Genomic DNA, 25,522 nt, shown 5'->3' with positions numbered 1-25,522 from the left:
CGTGGGTTCGAACCCCATTCCTGACACTAGAAAGCTATTTTTGTACTGTATATACTTTAGTGATATTACCCTTGGAAACATTTTGCCTTTATTAAGAAAAATGCTCGTGCACAGCCGAAGGCAGGATGGCCGAATGGTCTAAGGCGCCGGGTTTAAGCTCTGGTTTTCGAAAGAGAGCGTGGGTTCTAACCCCACTCCTGACAATAGGAAGTTTTTTTTCTGTATATAATTTAATGATATTAGTAAGAAAAATGCTCGTTCTCAACCGAAGTCAGGATGGCACAGCGGTCTAAGGCGCCGGATTTAATCTCTGGTTCTCAGAGAGCCTGGGTTCGAACCCCTATCCTGACAATAGGAAGTGTTTTGTTCAGTATAAAATTCAGTAATATTGGTAAAAAAAATGATCGTTCTCAACCGAAGTCAGGATGGCCGAGCGGTCTAAGGCAACCGATTTAAGCTCTGAATGTCGAAAGACAGCGTGAGTTCGAACCCCACTCCTGACAATCGGAAGTTTTTTGTTCTGTATATAATTTTGTGATATCACCTTTGGAAACATTTTTCCTTTGGTAAGAAAAATGCTTGTTAACAGCCGAAGTCATTATGGCCGAGCGGTCTAAGGCGCCAGATTTAAGCTCTGGTTCTCGAAAGAGAGCGTGGGTTCGAACCCCACTCCTGACAATAGGAAGTTTTTTGTTCTATATATAATTTAGTGATATAAGTAAGAAAAATGCTCGTTCTCAACCGAAGTCAGGATGGCCCAGCGGTCTAAGGCGCCGGATTTAATCTCTGGTTCTCAGAGAGCGTGGGGTCGAACCCCACTCCTGACAAAAGGAAGTTTTTTGTTCTGTATATAATTGAGGGATATTGGTAAGGAAAATGCTCGTTCTCAACTGAAGTCAGGATGGCCCAGCGGTCTGAGGCGCAGATTTAAGCTCTGGTTTTCGAAAGAGAGCGTGGGTTCGAACCCCACTCCTCACATTAGGAAGATTTTTTGTTCTGTATATAATTTAGAGATATTACCCCTGCAAACATTGTGCCTTTGGTGAGAAAAATGCTCCTTCTCAACCGAAGTCAGGGTGGCCGAGCGGTCTAAGGCGCCAGTGTTAAGCTCTGTTTCTTGCAAGAGAGCATTGGTTGAAACCCCGCTTCTAACGTTGGGAAGATTTTTTTGTACATAATATAGTGATATTACATTTGAAATCACTTTGTCTTTGGTAAGTAAAATGGTCATGAAAAAATGAAGCCAGAACGGTCGATTTTTCTAAGGCGTCAGATTTAAGCTCTGGATCTCGAAAGAGAGCGTGATTTCGAACTCACCTCCTTACATTGGGAAGATTTTTTGTATATAATTTAGAGATATTATAGCTGAAAACATTTCACGTTTCGCAACTAAAATGTTCTTTAACAAATGAAGTCAGAATGATCGTGCGTTCTATTTCGCCGGATGTAATCTCTGGTTCTGGAAAATGGACTCGGGTTTGAACTCCTCTACTAGCATTTATATCGTTTTTTATACATTTTTTACATGTATATAATTTAGTTTAGTTATATTAATGTCCCGTTTTTTTAAAGCAACCTTTGGGTTATTTTGGGTGTGCCTCGAAATTCTGAATCAGGGTTAGATTTTGAGGACGACACATGAGCTGGCAACCCCCTCTTCAAGCTTCCACACCAGACCTACGGGAGGACGTTTGGTCCCGCCAAATTTAATGTGCACCATATCCGCTTACACGTAGGTCTTCGTTGGAACCGGGTCTCGAATCTGAAACCCTCCGGTTGCGGACCCGAAACCGTACCACCAGGTTACCACAACCTATACATATATATAATATAGTGATATTACAAAAAAAATTTATTAGTTTAGAACCGTTTCATAGTTTTGATAATTTATTTATCATTTTATTTTCATTCGTACCTTACGCGATTTTTAAACAACTATCTATCACTTGTTCAATTTAATTATCATCTAAAATGAATATAAGATTAATATTTTTTTTCTTCCAGTTAGCTTAATACAGTAGCTCATTCAAAGATATCATTAAAATGACTTTAAAAAATGAATAAGTAAAATATTACGCTCATAAAAATTACTTCAACAATATTGTGATATATATTTTGTTGACTTTCCTCTTTATGTTAGTACCAAAATCGCCGAATGATGGCACTTCAGATAAAGTGGTTGTTAACTATTGAAAAATTATCGGTAATAGCACGACAAAGAAACTTTTAATAGAAAAAAAATTAAAGATTTGACCCTTTTGCTCAAAATTTCGCATCATAACAGTATTGGGTCATTGATTCTTCTCTCTTTATATTATTCTAAAAAATAACTTTTAATGATTGCCGTGTGCTAATATAAAAAATAAATAATAATTCATTTAATAAATATTACTATTTCCCTAGTTAAGTCAAAATATATAAATAGTCCTTAAATGTCTAATAACATTCATCGATATAAAAATATTTTTAATAAATCGATATTTGCTATAAATAGCTGTTATGGATTGCTTTCCGTGCTGGCAGAATAAGAGAGATCTAAAGCGCTTGATTTTAATTTTAATGCCCGAAAAATCGCTAGAGTTCGAATCCCATTCATGGCAGAACTTTTTTTTAACTAAACAAATAATTTCACATACATCATTTTGTTATATTATGGATGATGAATGCTCTCGTGAAAAATTAATAAATTAATTAAATTAATAATTTATTCTAACCACTTTGTAGTAAATAATCAAATATTTAAAATCATTTGCAGTATTAAATCATTTGCAATTATTAAAATCATTTGCAGTATCTTCACATACTACAGATTTTGTTTTTTCAATCAATGCCTTTTTAATTTTTATAAGAGGACAAGCAAAGTTCTCTTCGTTTTTCTATATGCCAATGACGTATTGAAAAAGAAATTAGAAAATTGAACTTTACTCAACATTGGTCTAGTATTTTTTAGCTTTGTTTGGTTATATTAAAGCAACACTAGGATGAAGAGGACGACACCTGAGCTGGCACCCACCGAATCACCAAGTGTCCACACCACACAAGCGAGGACGTTCGTCCCCGATGTATTTAACGTGCACCAGGCCCACTTACACAGCGGTTCTTCGGTGGAATCAGGTCTTGAAAATGAAACCCGCCAGTTCTGAAGCCGAGACCTTACCACTAGGCCCCGCATTTTTTAGCAATGATCATATGTCCAAAACTACACACAAAGGGTGCTCCTCTCTTCAAATTTCACACCACATCAATGCTTGGATATCCGTCCAGAGAACATCATTGACGTTTCAACAATAGTAGCGATTTGCTTGCAGGATTCTTTTATACACATAAAGTGCTACAAAAATACTTCTCTCAGTTGAAATAAAATAAAACCTTTCATTTTTTACCATGTTTTGATTTTCTCGTATGCGTAGTATAGGAAAAGTATAGTAATCGTTAAAACGATAATTCGAGATTTTAATGAATCTTCATGTTCTAGACTTCATTCAGTTCGAAAAACACATTTTTGGAAAATGATCATCTGTCTGTCTGTCTGTGACAAAGATAACTAAAAAACGCTTTCTTCTAAATGGTTAAATTTGATATAAGGTCTTTACACCAAATTTGCAGATTTCGATCAAATTGTGAGTAAAATCTGATCAGAGGAAGTTAGTCCATACGGGTCTTCCAATATAGTTAACACAATAATTACAAAACGAAAAGATCTAGATGAATAAAATTCAAATTGAACATGTATATATGTAATGATATTTTAATTCTATTTTCAATTTAATTAATTTCCAAGATTTTATCTTAATTTAGCCCATAGTAACTTTATTCTAAAAATACTCTCTTATTTCTTGATACAATTCTACTTTCTCTATTTAATTAATTTAAAAGAAGCTTTATAAAATTGTTGAATCGACTAAATGCCAACACATTCTCACTCTCCGCTTGAAGGGACAGGAAAATGTCCAGTAAGCACATTCTTTTTAAAAGATCCCTGTGTTTCCCTTACTTGTGATTGACATGCATCAGAAATCCCCATCAGAATCTTAATAATATATTAGCACTGTAAAGAAATATTTTCCCTATCAGAATATCTGGTTATATAAGACGAGGGATAATTTATTTCTCTCTTCTTCCCGACTTCTGCTTTTGTGTCGCGCTGTGTCGGATATGCCCTGTGTCGGATGTGTTTCTGTTTATGAATAATTATGCTTTCCCGATGGATTAAAATTAATTTTAAAATGTAAAATGGCTCATTTATGTCTTCGAATTCGAACCTGCCTTCTGCTTCAAACAAAATAAAGTTATATATATATATATATATATATATATATATATATATATATATATATATATATATATATATATATATATATATATATATATATATAATTATTACTCCAATGCCAAGTAAGGCGTTCTCTGGCATGACAAGTTTATTAGAGAGTATGCGAGGAAGTTTTAAAGAGACCACTTCCGCTGATTAATCCTATGTTTTTCTGAAACATCAAAAGCATTACAGATACCTACACTAGAATTTATTTTTGGGAGTGTATTTGTAATAGAAGCATCTCTTCAAAAAAAATCTACTAAATATTAAAAGATAATTTTATTTTGCTTTTCATACTTTGCAATTTGTATTTACAAATGCGTAAATGCTAGATTTGTTATTAATGAGAAAGGGGAAAATGCGGCAACGCATGGCTGATGGAAACAGTCTAAAAATCTTTTCTTCCATTCATTTGAAAATGGGGAAAGAACTCCCTTGCCTCTTCCTATCAGAATATTCATTTTTAAAAGATATCTTGAAATCTTGAAGTTTAAAATTAGTTTCATTTTTAAAATAAGCTATTAGTTTATTTGGCTCAATAAATTACTTGGAAATTTTGTGTAGGATTTGTAATTATAGTTATAACATAACAAATGTGTTTTTGCATCTATTTCCAGCTGATTCGGTCCAATCTGATGTAGATAACCAGTTTCTTTCATAAAATTAAATTACATTTCATTTCAGGACATCAAAAAGTCGTAAAAGAAATACATCGTTTAATTGAAATGAATTATTTGAAATATACCTAACTATTTGTTTCAACAAATTATTTTGGCAAATAATTATCGCAATTATTTTTGCACCAACTTAATACCAACCTTAGTATTCTCGGATAAGACTTCATTGTAAATTGCTTTGAGCAAAGTATAGTAAAGATTGTCAATTAATGTTTTAAAAAAAAGGTTTCATTCGGAAACTGAGAAATTCTCAAATTTTGACACTCAAAAATAAATCTAATTCAATTAGTAAGTAACATCAATTGACTTTTTACACTTTAAGAAAAAAAATTATATTCCGTTCAAGTTAACGCAATTTTTGGATTGATACATTCTGGTTCATAACGTCAGAAAAATCTTCCTATTTAAATTTAATTATAATTTTATCTAATTAAATTTAAAACTCACAGTGGCAGTCATTCTTGCTTCTTGCAGCTCTTTTTGCGGTTCCTTTCTTACTTCCACAAGGATGGCATTCCGTGGCGGCAAAAAAGTCACTGTATTTGTTGAAGTGGCAAGGAATGCAGTGGCCCTTATTTAAATAATATCCAGGACTGCAAGGGACTGAAATTTACAAAAGGCAGCATTCATGTATTTTTTGTGATTATATTAACTCAGTAATTTAAATTAGAACTTTCATTTAGTTATTTACCATGAAAGGGATATAATGTTTATTGTTTTTATTTCCAAACATTGTGTATATATAGAAAAAAAAAAGTACTTAGGCATTATCGAGTCGATCATTTTTGAAAAATAAAAATAAGGCATTAAAAAATACGGTATATTTTTGGAAGTTCTGGCAGCCAATCTGACAGATATGTGCCAATTTTCTTGGTCAAAGGGATAATGCGTAAGTATAAAAAGAAAAGTAAATGAAGAAAAAAGGCAGGAAAAAATAAAGTTGCCCTGTTTCCTATACATTCCAGCAAATTTTGTATCTGTAAATATAAAAGTTGTACAATAAAAAATCTTGTATTTACTAAAATCAATTCACTGATATATTTTTCATTTTTTATCTTAATACACGATGCTAAAAACACCTTTCAACTTTGGATCCTTGGATACTAGATAATTTGTAGCACCATGTGGCGGAACTTTAAGGTACGAGTTACACTATCAAGCGTTGAACATTCGTAGTGGAAGATGAATGTTCTGGTAATTCTCTCTCAACCAATCAAAAGAAATCTCGAGCATTCGTAGTTAGCCAATCGATTACTCGGACTTGTGGCTACATGGCGCAAGTCATTAGACATTGATAATCAGATAGCATTTTTAAATCTTATTTTTTGAATTTACAAATTCAATGGGACAGCACAATCAGATAAATAAAAATTTAGCTGTCAAAATTTAAGAAAATGTTCAATGCAATTAAAACGTTATCAAAAGTGTCGATAATTTTTAATTAATTAAACAAATTTTATTAATTGCTTTGAGGTGCACATATACTTTGGGGCATATATACCTCTCAAAGTATATATGCCCCAAATTTAATTATGCTAATGAAAAGGTCTACATGTAAGAGCTCCAACATAATCGCCTACACATTCACTTTATGTATGAATTCTGTATTTATAAGTAAAGATATTTTTTTATTCCTATTTCATCTTAAAAAACTGATTTGAAGTTGTAAATATCCATTTTTTAATCTTATCAGCAAGCTCAGTTGGACTATAAAGTGATAATTCACACTGTAAAGGGTGATGAGTCAAGATTTTGCTCTTACTGCACAATGTTTTGGAAGCAATATCCCTCATCTCAAATCCTGGATCACACACCGAGTCGTCGCTGCTCTCGTAGTAGGAAATAGCAAGATCTTCCTCCTCCTCTGGCAGTTTCAAAGCATCTCCCCTCATGATGGTTTCGACCGCTTCTTTAGTCACCTGCATAAATTCATATGTCAATAAAATCAGAGACATTGCTCAGTACTTTTGTCTTTCTCATATGCAAGATGAAATAAAAAAAATTATCTATTTTCAATAAATAAAATTATTTTCCCTATTTAGAGATATCAGCAACTGAAACTAATGACCAATAACTAATGATCCTAAAATCCATCCGAAATGTGAAAATAAGTTATAATTTTAAATAAGGAACAAAGTAAACATTCAATTAACTTAGAAATCCTAAAATTACAAAATGAATCAAAGATGCTATTGAAATATTTAAATTAATAGAAATTGATTTAAAAATAACAATAATTATGTGCTTATGAAAACTTAATTTTTTATTATTATTATAATGGGTATTTACCTTCTCGATAACATCTTTCATGTTGCTTCGGGTGCAATCGGGATTGCAATTTCCGTTTGGAATAGAAGGTATGATTATGGAAACAGTCACTCTCAAACTAGGTATTGGTAACTAAAGAAAACACAAAGTATGAATAAACAATGACGGAAATTCTATTTGCGAAGCTTATGAATTTTACTTGCTTGCAATTTATGCAATAGATTCTATTTGTCTTCAATCAAAAATGTTTAAAATGAAAAATATTTGTTTCATATTGCTTCAGGTGCAATCGGGATTGCAATTTCCGTTTGGAATAGAAGGTATGATTATGGAAACAGTCACTCTCAAACTAGGTATTGGTAACTAAAGAAAACACGAAGTATGAATAAACAATGACGGAAATTCTATTTGCGAGGCTTATGAATTTTACTTGCTTGCAATTTATGCAATAGATTCTATTTGTCTTCAATCAAAAATGTTTAAAATGAAAATATTTGTTTCATGTTGCTTCAGGTGCAATCGGGATTGAAATTCCCGTTTGGAATAGAAGGTATGATTATGGAAACAGTCACTCTCAAACTAGGTATTGGTAACTAAAGAAAACACGAAGTATGAATAAACAATGACGGAAATTCTATTTGCGAGGCTTATGAATTTTACTTGCTTGCAATTTATGCAATAGATTCTATTTGTCTTCAATCAAAAATGTTTAAAATGAAAAATATTTGTTTCATGTTGCTTCAGGTGCAATCGGGATTGCAATTCCCGTTTGGAATAGAAGGTATGATTATGGAAACAGTCACTCTGTATGTAATCATAATGCTGGCTTAGCAGAAGAATAAAGACGCCATTTACTGAATTCCCGGCATCCATCTGAGAACTACAAACTACAGGGTTCTAATTATTTCTCCGGGAAAGAACTGAAAAGATGAGACATTAATGCAGATGTTACAAAAATTGACATTTTGGCTTATTTCTCAAATTACTCTCATAATAGCTTATGAAACGTTTGTAAGTTACTGCATTCAGAGACAGAGAAACAGACATAATTCTAACCAGCGCCAGAGAACATATTATATGGCACTGGCGTACAATAGTTACGAAATATTAGCCTTTGGTATGCATTTAACGAGTTATTTGGCGTTTAATCTCTGGCATACGATTAATTGTATCCGAAAATCGAATTTGTGTTTTAGACACGTTTTTCCCAACCGATTGAAACAAAAATTTGACACAAAACTGCATTTGTAGTCATAAAATCTCAGACCAAATTTGATGTTTTTAAGTCACTGCGTTTTTGAATCATCGCGTTTGTGTATTTCTGAAAGTACAGACCAACAGATAGTCCCCATAGTTGCATTTGGCTTAAAATTTGACTGGTCTCTACACCGTAAATATTGTTACGAAATTTTCCGGGGGTTCGTTTGGATAGTGGGAGTTATATGGTGTGGAGAACGCTCAATCAGCAGGTGGCAGTAGAAAATAAAACAACGACGTTTATTTACACGAAGACACACAGGACAGCACAAAGACGACAACTATATACAGCACAAAAGACGATTATCTTCAGCCGAGACGTGCAGCATACAACAGCATACACAGCAGCATACAACAGATTCTACTGCAGACAGTAGCACACTGCTTAGTTCAGCACTAGCTTCACTCCGTCGCTGCTCCGCTTTCTCTGAAAGGCCAGTTCTTTACCGTCGGTTCCGACTACGACGACGACTCTGGTTCACTACTACGACTACTCTTTCGCTTCCGACTACTCTTCGACTCCACTGGTTCGCGACTACCCTCTCTGGAAGACTCGTTCTTCCCCGTCGATCCCGACGATTCTCGACTACTACTCAATTCACGACTGGTTCACGACTCGATTCACCACTCAATTCACCGTCTGCTCCCCGCCAGCTGCAGCTCCTTTTATAGGTCTCAGGAGGCGGGGCTAGAAGCCCCTCAACCAATCAGGAACGTTCGAGGCGTAACTCGGTTCCTACTGGGCGGATCGGGAACATTCTCGATGTTTCGGGTATAATCCATTTCCAAGTCGCCAAATTGGACGCCAAGTCGCCAAAAGGTCGCCAAGTTTGTCGCCAATTTCTGGAACCACTTATGGAACCAACTATGCTGGGAAGCAACATCACAGGTTCGTAACAATATTAACTCTATGTACCGAATTTTATCTGTCTAGCTCTGTTTTCGTAATTATCGCGATAATTTATATTTTAATAGCCGGGCAGATGGACTTCCTCTGAATAGATTTTACTCAAAATTTCATTTTTAAAAAATCTGCAAATTTGGTGTAAAGGCCGCACAATAAATTTCAACCATCTGACTCAGAGAGTTTTTAAAAATTATCCTTGTCTCAAACAGACTGACATTTTGCAAAAATGCGTTTTTCGAACTCAGTTTGGTCTATAATGTAAAGATTCGTCGAAATCTAGAGTCCGAATTTTTTTACGATTACTATATTTCTTCTATGCTACGTATATGAGAAAATAAAATTGTGTTCTTTGATCTCGGAAAGGTCTGAAAAATGGAAATATGTCAAAATCTCAAGTTCAATTTTTAAACGATTGCGATACTTTTTTTCGTTTACAAGAAAGTAAAAAGGTAATCTTATGTCGAAATAATCAAAACAGACAATGAAAACAAGTTTGCTATTGATTATAGCAGACATCCACAACTCTTTGGAGAAGAAATGCTGAGTGAGTTGTTTTTGAAAAAACGATGAATTGTTCTACAACTAGGCTAGTTGGTAGTAAGCAATCAAGAATCTTCTATATTTTAATTTATAAAAAGTATTATGGAATTCCAGTAAATACTTTATTTTTCTATATAAATGTCTCTCCAAAGAATATTTTCCAATATTTTTATCTTTCATAAAGAAGTTTCGCCTGCAGAATAATATTTAAAAGCAACAAACAATTTCAAAACAAAAAAATTCTAAAATGCCTCAATGGAATTTTAAGGGGATATATAAAAATTAATCTGAAATAGAAATCCCATATAATATCACTTTTAAAATTTACATTACTATTGCATCACAAGATCCATAGCAATTGTAAAGAGCATTTATATTTCATTAAATAACATTAATTGCTTAACCAACAGTGATGTATGTTTGTATATAAACTTATAAGAGACGAATAATTATTGAGTAATAGTTCAGATAAGGAACTGACAGAAATTTCGTGATCCAAGTTTAATTTGGAAATGAGTGTTCGACAATTTTTTTTTAATAACTATCATCATAGTTAGCTTTTTGCTTCTTCTTGATAAAGCGGTCCGCATTTGGAAAAGAAACTGAAATGTTCATAAAGTGGTTAATTGTTTTAAACTTACTAATAAGGTAAATATAGATAATTAAAATTCGCTCTGTTGTTTCCTTAAACTAGATCACAATTGTTCAACTATGTGCTTGGACATACAAATGCCACTGACAATGGCCTTGGTCCGTTTACTTGGAAGCTTTGGCTTATACGTACCAGTTCATTTTTGCAGGTGCTCTCTATTGACACTATTTTACATTCATCATTGAGGCAGATGCTATCTTTCAGTTTGATTTCGACAAATCGTTTCGCAATCTTCTTGCTCTCTTCGTTGCAAAGCTTCACACTATAGACAAACAATATTTGCAAACTTGATGACGGTAGCTGTATGACTGCAAAAATATTAGATAATTTCAGTTGTACATCAAGAATAAGAAAATAATATAGTCATGATCATACAGAAAACACTTAATTCTTCTCAAACTTCATATATATATATATATATATATATATATATATATATATATATATATATATATATATATATATATATATTTCATTCAGAGAGAGATACCGGGTGATTATAAAAAAGCTATCCCGATATATGAGACCGAAACGGAATAAAATTTTGGTTCATTTTGAGATACGAGTTCAGGAATCATAAGAAAAACAACAGTCAAGCTCTAACAGTTACCGTTACAGGAACGAAATTTCGATATTTCCAAATGTTGACACCAACTTTCTTTTTATTTGAATGTGTTTTCCATAGCAGAAAACAATACGGTAACTGTAGCATGAAAATCAACAGTGATAGACAGACTAAGAAGAAAAGAGAAAACAACCAGTAATAGCAAAGAAGAAACGGAAATTAAAATATTTTATCGCGTTTCACAAATTTTCTACTTGACCTACTTCAACCACAATGACACTTTTCAAGCGGCAGATAATACCTAGAACCAAAGCGCGTACTATGCCGAGAGGAATTTATCGAACTTCATGTCACTGGTAGGCACACGTCAGTTCTTTTCCCTTTTCTTTTTAATCTGTCTGGCGAAGGTGATTTTCGTGCTATAGGTACTATTAAAAAACTTTATAGTTCCTTTTTTTTTTTTTTTTTTTTTTTTTTTTTTTTTTCTTTTTAGTTAGGGAGAACACATACCAATAAAAAATGTTGGTGTTGGCATTTGAAAAATTTTGAAATTTTGTCACTGTTATCGTAAATTTTATAGTTTAATTGTTATTTTTCTTATGACTTTTGAACGCATACCTCGAAATACTTTAAACCAAAATTTTATTCCCTTTTTATGAATACTATGATAGTTACGGTCTCATATATTGGATTAGTTTTTTTATAGTCACCCGGTATATAAAAATGAATTTAAAAGTCAAAAGCAGCTTATGAAAAGAGAAAAATGCTACTTTTTTACCTGAAAAAGTGGCAATGAAATTGGATTTCCTTTTGCTATGAAATTAGAATTTAAGCTTTATAAATATTAAAGTTGTGTTATTTTATTAGTCTTACACCTTTTCTGTTTATTATGCACATGAATTATTCAAATGACATCTTTTATCCATAAAAAGGTCTCAGGATAACCTATTTCAAATTGCGCATTGTATTGGCGATTCTACTATTTCACTTTCTAATTCCTTATGTAAAGTATGCAGAAAATGCACAGATAATTCTTCCACATATTTAAACAATGACAGAAAATCCCGTGAGTAAATATTTGAAGAAATAATGAAAACAATTTGAATTTCATTGCAATAACGTAACCTGTAATTCTCTTCAAATAATACTCATTATTTCTGGTTAACACCATTTTATTTTCGGACACATTTTTTGTGCCACTTCATGTAGACTATTGCAGATTAGGACACCTCTCACAGTTGGATGCCACGTCTAGCTCACAGAATCGTTCTTACACACACTGCGTTCAGATACAAAAAAGAATTAACAAAAACTTTGTACTCGACAGATACGCCATCTATCGGCGTGAAGTTGTAACATAACCTATATTTGATAATAATACAAAAAACTCATTTGTCGAAATGCAGGAAGAAATTGCACAACATTCATATTAATGTATTAAAAAGATTTTTTTTTTAAATTTTTAAATGATATAAAAATCAGTTTTTCGCAGTAATATTCTCAAGAGTAATCAAAAAAAATCCAAACTCTTGCTTTTTAATTAAATAAAACTTTCAAAAATCGCCGAGAGATGTATATACTCAGTCTCCAATGTATATTTATAACAAATTTTGTTGCTCTATTTCAAATATTCGCAGAAGAGAAACAATGAAAGAACCAATCGAACGTCAAACCACACACTGACACGCATTTACATTCTTTCTTATTATTAATAGAAAACATATAATATTGTGTGCAAGCATATTGAAACTCTACAATAGAAATAAATAAAACTGACAGCAACACGAAAAGTTATTTCCAAACTTTGGATTTCGGTGATCGTAAATTCAGTAAAGTCATGAAAAATCTTTCGTGTAATGCCGCAGTTACTCTAAAAAAACTTTTAAGGGTGATAATTCATAGCAGTGTCCAAAACTTTCAGTCACGATAAACAATATTATTATTGGCTGTCACGAAAAACAAATACTACAATTTATTTAAACCAGTGTTAATATCAATTTACAGTAAAAATATAAAAAAAACTGCCCGAATTCAAACCACATAATGCAATATATAAAGCCAAATTTATGAATTAGAATTATCTCTTGTCGGAAGTCCTTTAACCTTCTTAATCAGAATGTTCCATTAAAAATAACTGATTTTAAAATGTGTTTCAAATTTTTGAAGTATCCTCTTAATTGATTTTTTTCAATTAATATATTCATGTTTTCAGCCACTAAAAGTAAACTGTACATATGAATTTCAAATATAAATAATTTCAAACTATTTGAAAGTCATTTACCTTCAATAGTGTGTTTTACTTTTTTTGAACTTGAACGAGTAAACCCCGTGCAAAAGAAGATTCCTATGTCATCTGTGGACACGTCGTATATTGTTAAAGTCCCTTCCTCGTCTATGGCATGTCGATCATCATTGGAAATTACCTTTTTTAAATGCTCCCAAGTATATTTCTTTACATTTTTGGGTGACTCTTTCTTTCCAAAGCAAGGGACTTTTACGTTGGATCCCAAATATACCTTGTCATGAACTGAACCTAAAAAATATTTGATATTATTTTCTTCTACTTCATTTTAAGAAGCTTGTTAAATGTGAACAGTAATATAATGGAAACTAGCCCATTTTGAGAGAAAATTATTTTTGAAAAATAATACAGGAAATAAATACTAATATTGCAAACCTCCCAAATTAATTTTTAGATACAATTCGGTCATCTATTTTTATTATTATTGTCACTTTTTTGTTATTATATTATTTGCTTGTATTGAAAAATATTTCGATTCTTTTTTTCATTTGTAATCAAAATACTTTTCATCAAATTCGCCTACTTTGGATTTTTTTTAATTCAAAATTTGAAATTACCTTTTCAATAAAAACTACAACATAAACAAAAATTCAATATATTTTCATTTCAATTTTGTTAAACGTTTTTAATAATTTAAAGATTATATTTATTCTTAAAATTCCACATGAACAAAATAGAGAATTTAATCAACCGATTTCTATTTACCGTCTATTGTTTCCTCTTTGACTTCACGAACAAAAAGTCTTTTGAAACTTTTAAAAACAGATAACTCGGCAAAACTAAATTCGCAGTTGGCTAAGATCAAACAGCAAAACAAAATTACCATCCGGGCTTTAGCACAAAAAGTGATATAACTAGCTTTGTGTGTAAAAAGGGGAGAAAACATTGAGATAAATAATGCTCCTGAAAAAAAAAAGGAAATACGACTAAACAAAAGACAGAAACAATGCCGTTTCAAAACAAATAAAGGAGTCATTATTAAGGCAATGATCTAAAGTTGAGATAAAAATAATTCGATTTCAATTCTTCTTTGTTAAATAAAGAAGTGAAAACTTTTCTTCTGTTTCAAAATAATGTTCATTTTGAAAGTATGGACTTTTATTGTAACAAAGGTTCATTTAACTTATGACAATAAATTAACTTAAATGAACTAATTTTTTCCCTCGTCATCTGCTTGTTTCCATGTGGAAATAATATTTAATATGTTATTGCGTTTTAAAATGTAAATAAACTTCTGAAATACATTAAGTTTTGCCATTCAATAGTCCTGAAACATTTTTTTATTTCATTTTATTTATTTATTTTTGCAATTTTGTATATTTTTTGCAAGGAATAAGTATTTTGATGAAATTCCTTTCAGACAAACTATTATGTTTATTTTCCCTCCTTTATTTCTTTGTCAAATATGGATGGATTCAGGGCTTCCCACAGGGGTGTGTGAAAGGCGGTAGCTCATTAGACCAAGCACCAGTAACTGATTTTGCAAAAAGAAAAAAAACAATCTCTATGGTTTGTTTGTTTGTTTCATTTAAAATGGGGAATTTACAAACCTTTGAATATATTCACATGATTTTTTTTGGAGGTTTCTCCTCTTCCAAACTGAATCAAATCGGCGCTTCACATCTCACTAAAAAATAGAAAATAATAAAAAGTTAGTTAAAATTTAATTAAGAAGAGTTTATCGTTTTAAACATTTATCTGCTAGGCCTCAATGAGACAAAAAAAATGTAAAATAAAATAAATATAATAAAAAATAAACGAAATAAAAATAAATAAATAAAATCCGTCTAGGGTGCCACATTGACGACGTTATCGCCACTCTTTTGGCGAGAATTCAAAAAGACGCCAAAAGGTGGGCTGTGCTAGGATCCACCCAAAAAAAATAACTATATTGTAACTATATAATGAACAAATTTGTAATAAAACATGAAAAAAATATGAGTCAAAATCAGATGTTCTAATAATTTGCATATCAAGAAGCTATGAATTCTGTAAATTGAAAGCATTTTGGCTATTTAGAGATATTTTTGCAGTTTAGCAATATATCTAGTGACTCGGAGTAAAGAAGTTTCAACTGTTTTTCTAAAAAATTCTTGAGTCTTCCAAGAGTATATAAAAGACTTGCTGCAAACAATGATAAAAGAAGTTGTGTTTTCATCTAGTAGTGTGGCACGCGATCATCAGAATTTTCGACCACAAAAAACGGTTGGCGGTGAATCAGCTGATTTAGTTGATTCACCACAGCGCATAACGTCTTGAGTTTTCCTGTACTCTGTTAGTGAATGAGTTTGAACTGTTATAGCCTCTTTAATTGTTTTTGCTCTATAACTGTAAATATTTTTTAATTAGTCGCATTTGGCGTTCTGCTGGTTTTCCAAAGATATTAGCTATATTTCATTTCAATTAAATCGTTTAGATAAACTTTCATATCCATGATTCTGACATTAAAGCCGTGTTATTTTAATTGTTTTACACATGCTCTTTTCATTGAATACGTGGACTTTTTTAACAGATATCAGCTCCATCATACCATAGCGCTATTATGTCTCATTTATCTTCTAAATGTATCGGAATTGTAAATTCATTTTTTATTCATCTTGTAAATACATAGATATTAAACAGAATCCTTCTTTAACTTTCAACAATGAAAGAAAATCACGCAATCACACATTTGATAAAACAATGAAACCGATTTACATTTCATTTCCAACAATGAAGTATTGTCGTGAATTGCACTTAAAAATATATTTAAAAGTTAATTAAATCAAGACTGCAAAACTATGCAGCAAATAATTTGGCATTATTGAAAAGTCAATTTTGGAAACCTTAAAACTAAGTAAAAACTATTTTTGAGCGGGAATATTTTCGAAAGTTATAGCGAAAAAAAAATCTAGCTTTAAAAAAACTTACTGAGGTACACATTCTCACCCTCCAAAGTATATTTCGGTCAAGTTTAGAAGCTCTAGATCAAAAGGTCTAGCCTTGCAGAACATCAGGACACACACACACAAACACACACATTGATCTCTATTATAAGTAGAAATAGATAATCTCTAATAATAATAATGTTACGGAATTTCTTCACCGCTGGCGGGTTCGCTTTGATAGCGGTAGTGATATGGTGTGCAAGCACACAGTCAGCAAGCGACAGTAGAAAACGACGACGTTTATTTACACGAAGAGACGAATGCACAGGCAATATTTACAGCTGAAACGAACACAGGACAGCACACAGCAACACACTACAGACGACAGTAGCCCACAGGTAGTAATCGTCTACAGCACACGAAGCGGCCAGACAGAATCCAGCAGGAGAGGGGTTCCTTGGAGCTTCGCTCTACGGTCTCTCCAACGGCTGAACTTCTCGCTTTAGCTGCCGACTCACTACTCACAACTGGCTACTACACTCAATGCACGAAGCTGCCTCCACAATGGACAACAGGATTCGGCACACAGCAGTTCAGTACTCGCTCCACACAATGCTGGTAATTCGCTATCCTCTCGAAGACTCGTTACTTGTCGACGACTCCGACTACAATTCACGATGTCGACCCTCGATGACACTACTACTGCATGAGAGTGCCGACCTTTGATAGTTCCCGGGAGGCGGGGTAGAAGCTTCTAGACCAATCAGGTGTATCTCAGTTCCTAATAGACGGATCGACAAAATTCTCGAAGTTTCGAGCATTATCCATTTTGTCACCAAAGTCACCAAATTCGTCGCGAAGCTCTGGGATCACTGACTCGGCATCCGGCAGCATCCAATACAGATTACTGTAAAACTGTCTTTCTTATGATGACACTATTCGTGCTGGAAGGCAAAATTATACGTTTGTAACAATAATAAAGATAAATGCGTTTTAGTGTTCTATAAGCCCGAACGTTTGAAGAACAGCTACCAAATTTTTAGATATATACCTCCTTATATACTTAGCCTATATAAAGAAGGCCAAAATCAGAACTCTGAAATTTTTTTCTAAAATTTTAATTAGAGTTTCAATTAAGAATTAGACTTTTGGACGTTTTTTTTATAAACGTTTTTCCTCTATAACTTCCCAAAATATGATTGCACAAAAGGAATTTTGCACTTTTTCGACATATAAAAAATTGTCTATCAATGATAACGATTTAATAATCATGCAAAATTTTTCCTGTGCTTGGTCAATTTTTTAAAAAATATATTTTTTATTTTGTAACTATAGTTTAGTTACATTGCTGCACTAAAATTCAAACCATTGTCACTGTTTCATCAAATATTTAATCGCCTCATTTTCTTTCGTTGTTGAAAGCTAAAAACGCTATGTTTAATCCTTGTGTAGTGTACACAGGGTTAAAAAAGTGATGTTATGCTATCACTAAATTTAAAAGATAGGTGAACATTTATGTTTATGAACATTTATGTTTTAAATAGAGCGAAGATGTCATGGGACTATTTTCTATTAGAAAGGTTCGTGTACACATTGAAAAAAACATATGTAAGACAATTAAAATCGCACATTTTTAATGCCTTACAATTTGGCGGTATCATGGACATGAAAGTATATCTTAACGATTCAACCGAAATTAAATAAAATTAATACACATATTGAACAATGTTTACGACTATAAATATTTTCTTTTGTTGTTGTGTCATCTTAATTAAAGTCCATTCAAACCCCGAGCCCCTCCGACCTGGTGTATTTTATATGTTTATGAAATAATCACTTTTATATCTTTACTAGCCGCCTTTGGCGACCAGCCGGTTCGCCAATCTTAATGATCGTTAAAATTTTAATAATTAAATATTTTATGCAATTCCTACTTGAATAGCTTCTTCATCAAAATATTTTAAAACTTCAAATTTTGATATATAATTCACTCATAATATTATAAACGCCTTCAGTCATAACGTAATATGTATCTCTCTAATTTTCTTGTAGTTGCCGTAGAATTTATACTATAAATTAAAGTGGAAAGGATTAATCTGCAATTAATATAATAACATTTTTTACTGAAACAAAGTATTTTTTTGTAATATGATTACTGAAAACAGTCACTGAGCGTTTAAACTTTATGGGCACTAAAGAATATCTTTCCTAATTTATGTAATATTTCAAGAATTTGTCAACAAAATATTCTCAGATTCATCATGACCAGAACGATTAATTAACAATGTTTAATTTTAAATGCATCAAACACTAAGAAAATAAAACGAATCGTTTAAAATAATCGGTTGAAAACAGGTTAAAAAAACTACTTAAAAAATGATGTACTTAAAACTATAAGCGTATACAAAAAATATATAACTAACATAAATACAATTTAATTACAAAAAACATGCAACTAACCTAAAAATAATTTAAATCATCCGTTAATAATGGTTGTCATGTCAACAATCAGAACACAATGCGCATGCGTGAATTTTCAACGCCAGTTACGGAACGCAAATGCGTGAGTTTTTCTACGCCAGTTGGGGTAAGGTTATGCAGATTAGAAATTTTTAATTTCCTTTATTCTGCTTTATATTAATTAAAAAGTACTTAAGAATGATTCTGAAAGATCGATTCATTAACAATGTTTAATTTTAAATGCATCAAATATTAAGAAAATAAATAGAATCGTTTCAAATAATCAGCCTAAAAATCTTAAGCCTAGCCTCATGACTGTTGGGAAAAAAAACTAAAGCCGTACTCATTTGGCGGTGGGGAAAATGAAAAAAAAAATTTTGGCGGGAAAGTTAGTTTTTAATTAATAATTAAAATTCTAATTAAAAATTCAAAAAAAGGCTATCCTATCTTTTAAGTTAGATCAAACTGCACACGGTGTGCAAATTTGATTAAAATCGGTTAAGTAGTTTAGGAGTCCATCGCGGACAAACAACGTGACACGTAATTTATATATATTAAGATTTATTAAAGATAATTTTTGTGAAAGAAATATTAACTATATAAAAAATAATTTAATTATTTATCAAATTCATGGATTTCTTAATCCTTTCGCAACAGGAAACGCAAACGCGCGCTTATCACTGAGGTTGCAGTCTCGTTCGCATGTGTCTGTCCAGGGCAAGAGAGTTTTTGGCTATTAAGCCTAAATCCATGAAATTACCGAAATATCAACGCGTTGTTTACTAATAATTATAGTGTCACTATCACAAATATCCGAATCCGTTTCAGAATCAATAACTGAAATATTTTGCACAATTTCTGCTATTTCAAGTTCAGTTAAACATTTTCGACATTCTAATGGTAAAAAGAGAGGGGAAAATTCAAGTCTTGAAGATCTAATTATCCACTAAAAACATGACTGCAAACAGAAGTACCCAACGCTGTAGCGAAAATAAAATTGCCCTGCTTACTATATACAAATACCAAGTGCGAATTTAAAGAGCTGTCATAAAGTATGCCATTCGGAAACAATCTTTTCAACTTATGTTTATATAACCAAAAACCAAAGGATGTGCATGTCAATCATGCTACTCTCATTTTGAGTAGAAGGTCAATTCTACATGCACACTGAAACCATATGGACATACAATGCCATCTTGTGCCAAAAGTTATAGTTTTTAAAATGTTCCAGGACACTGGCACAAATGTGTGATGGCCGGGGGTAAAAGAGTAAATGCTATGGCACTCCAGAGTTTCGGCCGGGAAATGAGTGTACTTCTTGCTGACACGCAAACATGACGAAAGGCTTGAGTCCTTTTTATATCCAATTGCAAATAAATTGTAATAAATAGCAAAATAAAATAAATGAATATATTTGAATAAGTAACAAAATAAAAAGAAATTGTGTTTTAATACAAAGTTTATTTCAAAGCCCCATTTTTGTTCGGGACAGCCCTGGATCGAATTTTGATATTCTTTTTCAGCGAATTCACACAAAACACTTCACAAAAATATATGAAAATGTAGAAGAAAGTCAGTTTTCAAAAGATCGAATTTATTCAAATCATCTTTTATAATTTTCAATTAAATATTATTCAACAAACATTTTATTACTTCGCAGATATTTTGATTGATAAAGGAAACGAATATATACAGTCTGTACTATAAATACAAGAACTAAATTTCTAGGAGAGCCGTGAGATGATGTTTGCCCGTGTGCACTGTAGTTCTGTTGACTTGAGAGCTTCTGAAATGTCAATGACCGTCAAGGGCAATGTACACTTAAAGGTAAGATAGGATTTTTGTGTGTTTAACAAACAGGAATCTCTCTAGGTGGTCAGGAGAGCGATCGCAAATAATTTTGTCCAAGAATTCTATTCTTTAGAATGTAAGAATGAAAGAATTCAAAACTAAGAAAAATCGGAGGTATTTTTCCGTTGACTATATAGAATACTAACATTGTCAACGAAGTTTTTCTCTTCGTGGTACAGCCGGGAAACCGAATGGATTTTCGATGTTTGCCTTGCTTCCGATATGAATCAAAATTCGAATCTACAACTTAGTACAATTTCAATGAATACCCAATTTTTACTTATTCTTTTTTATGTTTTTGATTTATAGTGCTTGTCTACTCACAGACTTTGTTTTGTTTTAGTTATATTAACGTCCCGTTTTAAAGCAACACTAGGCTTTACTCACAGACAGATAGGCCAATAGATTTTCAGCTCTTTGATGTATTTAGTTTAAAATTTGATACATAATTGCAATTCTGATAATAAAGTCATAAGCTAATTATTATCTATCCCCTTATGTTGTTCATTTATGATGCCTACAGAAAGCCAGATAAAAAAGCTCTCCATTGATAGATTTCGTCCAAAATGTAATTTTAAAAAAACCTATAATTTTAATGTTGAGACCGAATTTCAACTGTTCAGCTCGTTATATCTTGCACGCAGATTAATATATTTATAAAATAAATGGGGTATTTTCTTTTAGAGACCTAAGACATGCAGAATCGCCAAGATCTCAAAATAGCGTTTTTTCATATACAGTACAACCTCGTTAAATCGTCACTCAAAAGACCAAACATTTTTGATAACTTAAGCGGAGTGTTGGCTTAGATAGAGTAGGAAGTTAACTCTTTCACTACTGATCCGGCCCAACCGGCCGTGCAAATGTTATCCTGGAGAACCAGTTTCCCTTTTCAACGAGAGGTGTAAGATGTAAGGCGAAAACATCCTTCATGATAACTTATTCTATATAATGCACCTTTTTCTTTAACCCTTTAAAGGGTCATTTTTTTCTAGTCATATTATGTTAAAATATTTTTAGGCTTGAAATTAGAATAAGAAAAGAGATTCATTTAGCTTATTATATAAATTTAATTTTATTAATTAATTAGGTTAATTAATAATTAAGTAACAAATAAAGACACATCGTTTTGTGTAAGATAAAAAACTGAAGCCTCTAAGTTTCTGTCTTTCTAAAAAAATTTGTCACAACTGATGCCAACCTACATAAATTAATACAAAGATTGATAAATTTGGTGGGAAACATACTTCCCAGGCCCTAGAAAGGGTTAAACAGAAACTGCATAATAGAATTTGCATGGCCAGTTGGGCCGGGTCAGTTGTGAAGGGGTTAAAAGAACAATGAAATACTTTTATTTTCATGAATTGCTATAGCATTCTAAAACAAAAGCAAGATTTTCAGAAATCAATACAGGCAAATGAATTAAAGGAAAATTACAAAAAAAAACTTTTTATAGTTATATTTTATTTTAATTACTTTGGTGCATTAAAATAATCCAATAGTGTTGATTGATGAAAGTGTTAATTACTGGAAATATCTTTTTTTAATAAACTTATGATAATTTACTAAAATATAGATGGGCATGCATTTATTTTGGGCACAATTTTCATATGATTCTGCAGTTTGATGTTAGATGGTTAAATTTACTGATGGCTTATACTTTAAGAGTATGGGAAACGCAGATGCTTAAAGAACTTAAAACTTAAATGCAAACTTAAAACGTAAATAAATATTTAAAACATAGATAATTTAAATTGCATACATATGTTTCTATATAAAAGCAGGTGCAATAAATGTATGGAATTAATAGAATACAATGTACAAAATGCATTAAAAGATATTTTATTGAAAACTGTTATTAAAATATGAGCATTTAAAAATACAAAAACAGTTTCTGTGCAACAATAAACATATTAAATGGACGGAAACAGACTTAGTTTCACTTTATATAACACTGAAAATATGCATTTATGAACATCATATTTACAAAATGATTGTTATTTACAAATCTAGCAAAATTTAGTAAATTAATGAAAATATATATTTCTTAGCATAATTTAAATAGATAAGTCATAATTTTAAAACAAGAATTAAAAAAAATTAATTAAAAATTCAAAAACATGCAGACATTCTAAAATCAATTTGGAAATGTTTCAGCAAATATTAAGGAATGCAAAAGTTTTCATCATATAACATTCAGTAACTAACGTAAGAATTAAATCAAAATTTTATAAATAAAAATAAAAATTTAATAACAGTATTTACATACTTCCTAATGTATGTATGTCATTATATAAATTCTTTTAAAAACATTTTTAAAAGTTGCATATGATCTGCCATATCAACTTAAACATTTTGATATATGCTCTATTAATGCATATAGAAAAATTCCTATTTATTTTATAACATTTGTTTTAATACAATAAGAATGCAAATTCAAAATTATATTTTCATTTATCCTAAATAAACTGAACAAAAAAAACTTGTGTTCACACAAATAAAATCATAATTTTTTTTTTTTTTTTTTTCAAATGTCCATTACTTAAAACAGAAATTTAAAAATGTACTAACACCTTAAATTTCTCCAATCATTAAGATTTGTTTATGTAAAGAAGAATGTTGTTTCTTAGCCCACTTTGATTTGAGCAGGCAACTTTTGAGAAAATTTGGAAGTTTACATGTTTAATACAAAGATCATCCACCAATTGCTTAATTTAGCTTGCTCTAATTGAAGAAAAAAAAAATGCTTCTTTACTGAATAAAAATATTTATCTGCTTTCATTAATGAAAAGAAAATACAACAAAAATTATTTTTTGACTCAAAACCTTTTTATACTATTATGAAATATTAGTGGTGCATACTGAAGACAGACTAATAATCTTACACTGTGCAAACTTTTTTTAATTTCTAACCAAAAATGACTTATAGAAATTTAAACATGAAACTGCATTAGATTGATACTTCGACTACCATGATATGTTGTTGTTGTTGTTTTGATGAAGTCAGATCTATAATACCTCTGTTTTAAAGGAAATTAGTGAAAGGAATGCATAATGGATCTTTAAAATCATGCAAATTTGTTTTTGTATGTTTGTATTTTAATCAAAAATGGTCATTTTTCATGTTATATGATTACATAACAGTTTCTAATATATATTTGCTTTCATAATAAATTCTGATCAAATATATAGCACATCTCCTCAGTCAAAAGTTCAACATTGTGATATACTATAGATCATCATGTAATATTAAATAAATAAAAACACTAAAACTGGAAATTTTGAAAATATGTAATAAATGCAAAATTGAACAGATTTAAGTCAGTACTTCTTGTGAAATAGAAAACATATAAATGAAACCACTAAAAAAACATCAAAAATTGGTCAAAGATACAACATTCTCCCCTACTGTTATGATATTAACAAATTTAAAAATAAAAAGCATTAGACATCTTCTTAAACAACATTGGTTAGAAGTAATAATTAAAAAGAAGTGACATTATGAAACACATGAAATAAAAACAATTTAGCTATTGCTGAACTACTTGTGTTAAGTACTAAGCAATGAAATTTAAAATTTCAACTTTATAAGATGAGTGTTCATTATCTATTCCATCAACAAACTGAGAAATAAAGAAGCTTAACACATATAATGCTGTATTAATCACAATGAGATTCTTAAATACAACAATAAAAAACAAATTTTGATTAAATATCACAACTCAACCCATCACCGGTATAAAATGCAAAATAAATGCACACATGTATAGAAAAACCAACACAAAAGAATATATGCACTCTTTTAACAAAATATTATTTACGCATATACAACCCACACAAAATTACAGATCCAAAATCAAACAAAATTTAAAAACAGATCTTTTAAAATAAGTTATAGCCCAAATAAAAGCACCTCAAAAACAAAAATATATTTATTAATATACATACATAAAAAAAAAACTAAAAATTTAATTTTAGTCGAGAAGTTAAAGTATATTTAAGTTTAAAAGAAGCAATTTCATAAGAGCATATGACAATGGACGGTTTGTTTATCAGAGAAAATCTTGTTTTATAAACTGACACAAATAAATTTTAAATAGAATGAATAATTGCACCATATTTCTTGACTTCTTATGAACAAATTAATATGAAAAACAGATCTGCTCAAATAATACAAAATGGAAATTAGAGGAATGTTAACTAATGCAACAAATAAAATAGCACTGATATAAATAAATATTTGAAATACCAGTGAACAAATTCATAACTTTTTTTTAGTTAGCAGAATGAAATTACATTTTATTACAATAATTTCAGCATCCATCAACTGTTCATATAAAGAACCATATAAAAAAAAATTCTTACTTTATAACATTTTAATAAATAGCAGCCAAAATGTTAGCTAGTCACAAAAATGGAATAAAAGAAATTTTCTTCATTCACAATTGCTAATAAATAATTTTCTCACTTTTTATGAAAAGTTAATCATTCTAATTAAAAGGCATTAGTTAATCTTTCAAATTAAAAAGCAATTCTATTCATTAGCAGTGAATAGAATTTTAAAATTTGCTTTTAATAGACATGTTTTAAAATATTATTTAAGTCATTAAATTTATACAAATGTCATATTTTGAAAAATAGGCAAATTTTTCATAAATAATTTCAAAATTTAATATTATTTATCCTCTAAAACAAACAAAATAACTATTAAAAATGTAATCACATTTTACAGACTTTAACCTAAATAGTCTTGCTAATTTAAAAAAAAAAAAAAAAAAACTGAAAGAGATCAGTTGTTTCCTGAGCAGCTTTGTAGTCAATCTGAAAAACTAAAATTTCTCCAAAGTCAAAGAAATGTAAA

General features: G+C 30.9%; 1 non-coding gene across 1 annotated transcript; it reads left to right on the top strand.

The window, feature by feature from the left end:
* Positions 1-594: 594 nt before the first annotated feature.
* Trnal-uaa (transfer RNA leucine (anticodon UAA)) lies at positions 595-678 on the top strand. The gene has a single exon. It is a non-coding gene; the product is annotated as a tRNA-Leu (tRNA).
* The last annotated feature ends 24,844 nt before the right edge of the window (positions 679-25,522 follow it).

Source organism: Argiope bruennichi, chromosome 10, assembly GCF_947563725.1.
Source record: "Argiope bruennichi chromosome 10, qqArgBrue1.1, whole genome shotgun sequence".
NCBI lineage: Eukaryota > Metazoa > Arthropoda > Arachnida > Araneae > Araneidae > Argiope > Argiope bruennichi.
The sequence above is the reverse complement of the archived record's forward strand: the minus strand, read 5'-3'. Positions and strand labels throughout refer to the sequence as shown.